This window comes from Danio rerio, chromosome 4, assembly GCF_049306965.1.
Source record: "Danio rerio strain Tuebingen ecotype United States chromosome 4, GRCz12tu, whole genome shotgun sequence".
NCBI classification, from domain to species: Eukaryota; Metazoa; Chordata; class Actinopteri; order Cypriniformes; family Danionidae; genus Danio; species Danio rerio.
Window position 1 is genome coordinate 39,227,917 of NC_133179.1, and position 8,572 is coordinate 39,236,488.

The following is an 8,572-nucleotide window of genomic DNA, read 5'->3' on the forward strand; positions in this document are numbered from 1 at the left end:
AAAAAAAAGGTAAGCAGAAAACCTGTTACATCGAATTTCTGCAATTGGCCTAATCTAAATTGTTTGATGTCATGTGATATGTAGGATTGATGTAGTTAAAAGTATAAGCATTTGAATAATTCGATGAGTTTAAATGTAGATATGCTTTAAATGTTAACCAGTCTGTCAGAATAATATGAAGAAATAGATAGGGTAGTTTAGAATAGTATAGAATAGTGTAGAGAAGCCTAATAGTTTAGGATAGAGTAGTATAGTGTAGATACAGGAAGGCCAGGATGGGCTGAGACTGTATTGCACAGTAGACCAGATAAAGCTGTGACTGTGCAGCTTCGGGTATTATTACGGTTTCGTCATATGGCATTTACTAAGTAAATCAGAACATAAGTTGATACACTTTGACTGTTTTTGCTTGTTTGGTAGAAGGAAAGATCAGACGAGGTCTGTGCTCCTACACTGAATTGAATAGAATACCATCCTAGGGTGTGCTGTTCAGGTGACTGCTGTCTCTGCGAATACTGTGATTTTATCTGGGCAACGGCATTGACGAATGCTGAATTTTGGGCTATAAGTGTCACGTTGCAGGTTTGTGCGCTCTTCCGGAGTGTCTGTTTGATCATGTTGGTTTGTTTTTGTTCTCCACGTGTATCTGTTTTGATCACGTGTGATGACGGCACTCAGCTGGCTTGATGAGCCCGCCAGCTGAGGCTCTTATTCGGGCCTATATATGGGCCACGTTTTCTGTGTGTCTTTGTCAGTTCGTTACGTGTACTCATGTGTGTGTTTCTGCCCTGTTCCTCTAGCCCTAGCACCGCACTTATTTGTTGCACCTGTTTTTTGAGTTTGACTGTGTCAAATAAATTCCTTTTGTTCACTCGCAATTGGATCTATCTGAACATTTATTTGAGTGTGACAAAACGAACTGACCTTCACCATGGATCCAGCGAGTGCATCACAGATTTCGGAGTTCCTCACAACCAGCAATGCCCGGATCGATCGCCAAGATGAAGCGTTGGCCACCACAGCACAGGCTATCCAGGCCCTGGTTGGGCAGGTTTCACTGCTGACTACGCAGGTACAGCAGCTGGGTTCTGGAGCAACTCAAGCGGATCCTGCACCAGCTCCGGAGGTGATGTCTGCGCCAGTGATTGCTAACGCTAGCCGCTCTGCGGAGCCTCGCCTTTCTCCTCCGACCTGCTATGCTGGAGAGCCTCACTTGTGTCGGTTCTTCCTGGCCAAATGCTCCCTGTACATCACCCTGCAGCCATCCTTGTTTTCGTCTGAGCTGTCCAAGGTGGCGTTCGTAATCACCCTCTTGTCTGGAAGAGTAGCCCAATGGGGTACCACAGCATGGGAGAAAAAGCTACCATGTTGTTCATCCTTCGATCTTTTCTCCAAAGAACTCAAAAAGGTCTTTGATCGGGCCGCCTCTGGGAGAGAGGCCGCCCGAGTCCTTGCTGAGCTTCGCCAGGGGAATCGGAGCGTGGCGGACTATTCAATCGAGTTCCGCACGTTGGCTGCTGAAAGCGGTTGGAACGCGGAGGCTCAATGGGACATGTTCCTTCATGGCCTTTCTGATCGTCTCCAGGATGAGATCTTTAGATCTGCCTAAGGCGCTGGACAAATTAGTGGATCTGGCTATACAGGTGGATTCCAGACAGCTCCGCCGTGAGAGTCGCTTGAGGCATGGCAGATTTCCGGATCCTGTTCCTGAGCTTCCGGTCTCGGCGGTGGTGCGGGAGATGAGTAGCGCTGTCCCGGAGCCCATACAGGTGGAGCCCATACAACCCATTGCAGTACGCGCACTCAGCGGACTTTCCCTTCCCACTATCACTCACTCCACTAAACCCATTAAACTGATCACGTCTGGAAATCATGTTGAAAACATTTCATTTTTTTTAACAGACTGTTCTATCACACCGGTGGTTTTAGGTCATCCTTGGTTGATTCTCCATAAGCCTCATATCAACTGGGGTCTTAATACTATATTTTCGTGGAGTGAGAATTGTCATCAGTCTTGTCTTTCATCTGCTCGTTCTGCTGTTTCTTGTTCTGTGTTTCAGGAGGAGTGCATGGACCTGTCAAACAGGCCCAGTGAGTACCTCGACCTGAAGAGAGTGTTCAGTACGTCTCGAGCTGCTTCACTGCCTCCTCACCGTCCCTATGACTGTGCAATAGCCTTATTGCCAGGTACGTCTCCGCCCAAAGGCAAGTTATACTCTCTTTCTATTCCTGAGAGAGAGGCCATGGAGAAATATATTTCTGATTCTCTAGCAGCCAAGATCATACGGCCCTCTTCTTCACCGGCGGGGGCGGTTTTTTTTTTGTGAAAAAGAAGGATGGGTCTCTTAGACCCTGCATTGACTATCGAGGGCTGAACAGCATCACGGTGAAGAACACGTATCCTTTGCCGCTGATGTCTTCAGCGTTCGAGCATCAGCAGGGGGGTTCGTTTTTCACGAAATTAGATCTCCATAACGCATATAATTTGGTTCGCATGAAGCAGGGTCATGAGTGGAAAACTGAATTTTTGACCCACAGGGGGCATTTTGAATATTGTGTTCTTTCGTTCGGGCTTTCTAATGCTCCTGCGGTTTTCCAAGCACTCGTAAATGACGTGTTGCGAGACATGATAGATCAGTTTATTTATGTCTACCTGGATGACATTCTGATTTTTTCTCGTTCTCTCCAGGAACATGTGCAGCACGTCAGGCGAGTGCTTTAGCGGCTGCTAGAGAATGGGCTTTTTGTCAAGGCGGAGAAATGCGTGTCCCATGCACAGTCTGTTCCCTTTCTAGGACACATTGTGTCAGTCAAGGGGGTGCGCATGGATCCAGAGAAGGTTCAGGCTGTGGTAAATTGGCCAATTCCGGAGTCTCGTAAGGCCCTGCAGAGATTTCTGGGCTTCGCCAATTTTTACTGGCGTTTTATTCGCAATTTCAGCCAGCTCGCCGAAAAGGAAGTCAGAAAAAAGGAGCCACTCCTTTTCATGAGGAAGAAGCAGTTGAAGTAGGGGCAGAAGAGAGTAAATTATATTAAAAGAGTATATAAAATTGTTTTGATTAAATAATGATAGACTGTGATATAATAATTAGGGATATAGTATCAGTTACAAAATAAACAGATCTATTACAATGCGGTATAAAAAAGACAAGTGAAATAAAGAAATAATGGGAAATATGCTTAATACAGTTATATGTGTTGAAATGGAATTTGAAGCTATACGAATGAATATATTAATAAAGAAATTAATTTACTAAATAGAGGAGGATGACTTAAACAATAGACCAGTAGTTGTTGACTAGAACAATAAGAACAAATAAATTAATAATACTAATAGAAAAAATAAAGAGAAATTAAAATACAACATAAAGACCAGCTACTAAAGAAACATTAGAATAAATACATTAGAGGAAAAATGAGGAACATGACTTCGAGATGAGCTGTTAAACAGCAAAGAGATAAAATTGGCATAAGTCTCTGGTCGATGAAGAGAAAAATTAGAAGAAAATGTGACAGTTTAAAATTGATCAACTGAAGAGTTAATGAGCAAATATGTAAGGAAGATAAAAAAATATGGATAAGAAAAACTTAAAAGCTTAGAATTAAAGAAATCCAAGTTATGGTTTGATAGAAAAAAGAAGAAGATATGTTTAAAATATATTGAAATATGTTTGAAAAATATTATATACATAGAGAGAGAGAAAGACAGAGACATTAAACCGATGAGATAGAAACTAGAAAAATAGTTGCACTTGTAACACTTAGGGGAAGTGACACTTTGAGGAACTGAGATTTGATGTGAGAGGACAAGACTGAGTTTAGGTGAGAAAACAAAATAGAATAATAATATTAGTAATAATAATGATAAAAAATATATATATATATGACTTACACTGGCTCTTTTCATGTATGAAAGTCAGCTGCATAAGACTATCTAAGCCATCATCTAGGGTCAAAGAAAAATCATGGACACTTAAGTGGATGTGGATGAACAAGATGAAGTGAGTTCAAATTCTCTATATTTAAAATGATAAACACCAAGAAAGAAATCAATAATTAAACATTGCATTTCAGATATAAAAATATATATTAAACAAACATGAGGGGTCAAGGCCTAATATGAACCCTGAGATATAGCAATAATGTTGAACAATTATACCACAGGGTAGGCCATGTCATAATTTGTGTTTTATGAATAATAACTCAACTGTGTCTTGTTTTTTAGTCTCCACCATCGTAGTGCCCTACAGCTTTGCCTGCAGACTAAGCAGACCATAGTGCTGAGTGGATGGGAGTGAAGATGCCAAACTTTACTTAAAACTATTATTGGAGGTCAAATCGATTTTAAACTTAATAAAACCTGTCTCATTGGTTAAACTCTAGAATGTGGTCTCAGTGGCTCACATGGTTCTTGAGTGCATATTTCCCTAACATCAGAGATACCAAGTTCTGAAGGAAAACTGAGAAGGAGGTTGCAGTGGAGAAGAGCAGTAACTGGTCTCCATGAGACATTATTCCAAAGACGGGTAAGACTCTCGTTGGCCAGCGGGAGCAACCTAAGCCAGGAATTTTTGTCGCAGAGATTAGGCACCTGTACAGGTAGGCAGGTGTTGAGTGAGATGGTTGTGGAGTGGAGCAGTGATGCTTAAAAGGCCTAGAGCATCCGAGTATTGAGGGGCACTGTGAAAGATCAGTGGTCTGCCTCAGAAATGTGGGCTCCTCCAAACCGGACCACAGTAAACTGTGTAAGAATCAGCTCTTTGGTTTAAATCATGTTTAAACTTTGGGGATTCGAATCAAAGATTCGAACATGATTCACATAGAATTATTTAAAGCTTACACTTAACTTTAGTATTTGTCCAGCAAATAGAACGTTTAGTGTAAAGCAATTCTGTATTATATTATTACGTGGCCAACAATAACAATATAAAAACAGTATCTAATTATTTAATGAGCAAGGTAGCAGTATCTGAAGCTGAGGCATTAACTTATAAAGCACACAACACACCAACACGGATCTTAAAACGAAACAAAAGTTTATTGCTACTCTATAACACAAAGTACTAATCTACGTAAAACAAACAAATGCACATACATACACACACGCACAAGCAGTTTGAGGAGAGTTTTGGCTGAGTGGATTTAACTTCTAGCCTTTGCTAAGTTCTTAGCATTGCAACCTGAGAGAAACCATAAAAGCAGAGAATTTCGCTATTCTTTACTACTTAAACATAATTCACACCAGTGTCAGCAATGGATAGAAACCTTGTTTGTGCTACTTGCGTTCTGATGGAATTTTTGGTTTCCTCGACTGGTCCAAAGGGAAATCCCGGTGAAGCTGATTGGTCAGCGTAGTAACTTCAGTGACGTGATGGAATTCCCTCGTAGGTGAAGAGGGGTTTCCTTAGTCGGTTGCTAGGGATAACGAGGCTTCCGGCGAGGCGATGTAACGGCCACAGCACGAGAAGAGCGACGTCCGGGCAGCGACGGCGGTGACGACTGGCAAAGATGACCGGCAAAAGACGACAATGAAATTCTTTTGTTCAAAGTTTTATAGGCTTTGGTAGAGGCTGGGTCTACACAATACTTGTCCAATCAGAGAAGGTGCGAGGTGGAGTCACACCCCAATTCTGCCCTCTAGGAGGCCGGGTTGACACCTGGTGTGGGTGCTGCTTTGATAGCATAGTGGTTAAAATAAAGTCTTATAACTTCAACACTTTTCATAGTATGGTTTCTTCATATAAACCAATGCATTTAAAATGTTCCTAGCTTTCAATCGATACCAAACATAAAGTATTTCACAAACATTCTGTAGATTTCATTTGTCACTGAGGGCTATTACTCAAGAACTATCTATAACAGTTTTGTTAAACACATGGAACATGTACACACAAAAACCTACAGAAACATAAAGCAAACATACATTACTCAAATAAACTGTTTTACTTAAATGTCCATTAAACTTTGTAAGCGTTTCTGATCGCTTCTGTGTCTGCCTGAGAATGTGTATTCCTTGCAGACGCCAAAGGACAAGCGAACCAAAAGGTACTTCTCAAAAACCGGTTTGGTGGGTTTTTGATTGTAGAGCCTCTTATTGTTTTAAGGTGTAAAGTTAATTAACACGCAACTGTGATGTTGACTGGCTAGTTATCCTGTGGATTGCCTTTTGCTGGGTGCCTGTGGATTGCTTTGAAAATGAAATCAAAGCTCAGACCTGTAGGTACCAACCAATCTTTTAAGGATAACATGGTCTGTGGCTTGTTCGGTTCTGGAACGATCCGTTGACTCCCCACAACTGCTAATTATGTCTGGAGATCAGACACTCAGAAAAAGGAACTTGTGGGTAAAGTAAGAGGCAGGGTGCTGTCAAGAACCATTTGAGACCATATGATGACTAGTAATATCAGAGAAACAGAATTTATTAAGGTTTTGTTATGCAAATAATAACTAAGAAAAAGACTTAAAGGAAAATATACAATGAATCTCTAAATGTATACTGTTGAAATGATATTTAACTATTTTTGCAAATTTTCATAGGTTTACTGATACAGGGCATAAACAGGATATAGGAAGAAGTACAATGTATGGTGGTGAATAAAGAAGAAGAAACAACTATTGGTAACTGGAAGTCATTTGAATTATAAATTTTGATGGAATTGATTATTTAAGTAAATATTTACTAAAAGCAAAATATTATGTTGAATCGTCTAAATTAAGATGGGATATTAAAAACTAGAGAAGATTGGTAACAGAAAAAATATTTATGGGTAAAGAAGAAATTGAAACATGAAAAATTGAACTCACGTCATCAGGTAAAAATTAATAGTTCTAATCTGATAAAAGAATTGAAATAGAATAAAGGGAGTTTAAGAAAACAGATTTTCTTTCACATGTAACCATGTGAAGAAGTTTAATGATGAAGTCAAAATACAGCTGAAAGAAACGGATAAGAAAATTTAGTGATTTTTAGTTAGCTTATAAAAGTATATAAAAAGTGTATGGGCAACCAGTTGAACCGAAATGACGTAGAACTAATTAGTAGCCAAAAAGAAAATCATAAAAATGATTAGAACAAACTAAGTAATAAATAGTTGAGAAAATGAATTATCAAAAGTAGTGTCAAATTTAAAAACTGATTGATTATTAGTGAAATACTTAAATGGAGGATTATAAAATAATAGTGTATGCAGAAATATGGTCATACTGATGAAAAAATGTAAAGTGATTGATTTTTGAATTATCAGAGAGAGTGGTGTTGATTAAGCATGTTGATGAAATTTTACTTGCAGAAAAAAAGTGGACAACTAATGGATTAGAAGTAAGCAGTTGTTATGACATTTAAATGGAACTAGATTTAAAAGAAGTAAGTAAAAATTATAGGTGATTAGATGACACGCCTCAATATTAGGATGAGTGGTGTCTGAGATAAGTGGAGTCAGATTGCTAAATAAATAAGCCATTTTAAATAACCGTATACCAGTGACTGTAAAAGACATGGTAATAACACTTAAATTATATTTAGAGGTATCAGAAACTGCAAGGGAAGAATGAGGGTGAGGTTATAATTGATTATAGAGATATGGGAGAACAGGCGAATAAAAATATATCTGCTAGTCATGATTAACAGCTATAATGAATGGCCAAAGGAGCCAGCAAGCAAAGAGGACAGTCAGACAGTGATGAAGTGTTTAATGAAAGACGATTTAGAAACAAATAGATGTTGAGTAAGAATTAGATTGGATAATGATAAACACGGAAATAATGAATATTTGAAATTGCAGCAAGTAATGGGCCTGAAGCATGAATTTAGGGATGGTGTAAAACTAATAATTACAGGGAAAGGTAGAGAAAATTGATACAAATTTAAAAACAATTGTCAAAAATCTGTGCACAGAACAAACTGAATTGGATAAAAATCATATTGGAGGTATTAGTTCATTATGGAACAAAATGATGGAATTAATGACTTTTCAATTGTTTACAGGACTGCAGTTTTGGGGACCTGGTGCAGCTTGGATGTGCAGTAGATCACTTATGTAGAGATTATATAATGACAAATTAGCAACTTTTTCCCAGATTTTTCTAAACAGGTTGCTGAAGGTGTAAAGCTGGCCGGATTGACCTGAAAGTTAACATAGGTGTGTAAAAACGGCCTGGAGGTAGGCCCAGGCCGAAAGGGGGATAAAACACAAAAAGGGGATATCTGATATCTAATTGGAGTGTGTAAGCATGTATTAGTGTGGGAGCTGAACACGCTGCACCACCAATGCATGAGGCCAACTGTATATTAGATACAGGCCAACACAAAAAGGGGAACCGAAAACCACATTAAATTCTAAAATAGAAAGAGAAAATAAGACTGATTTACTAGCATATCACAACCTGACAGAAAGTGTGTGATTAAGTGTGTATGGACGTTTCCCAGAGATGGGTTGCAGCTGGAAGGGCATCTGCTGTGTAAAACATATGTTGAATAAGTTGGCGGTTCATTTCACTGACGGTGGGGACCCCAAATTAATAAAGGGACTAAGCTTTAAAAAAAAATGAATGAATGAATGAATTGGACAAATTA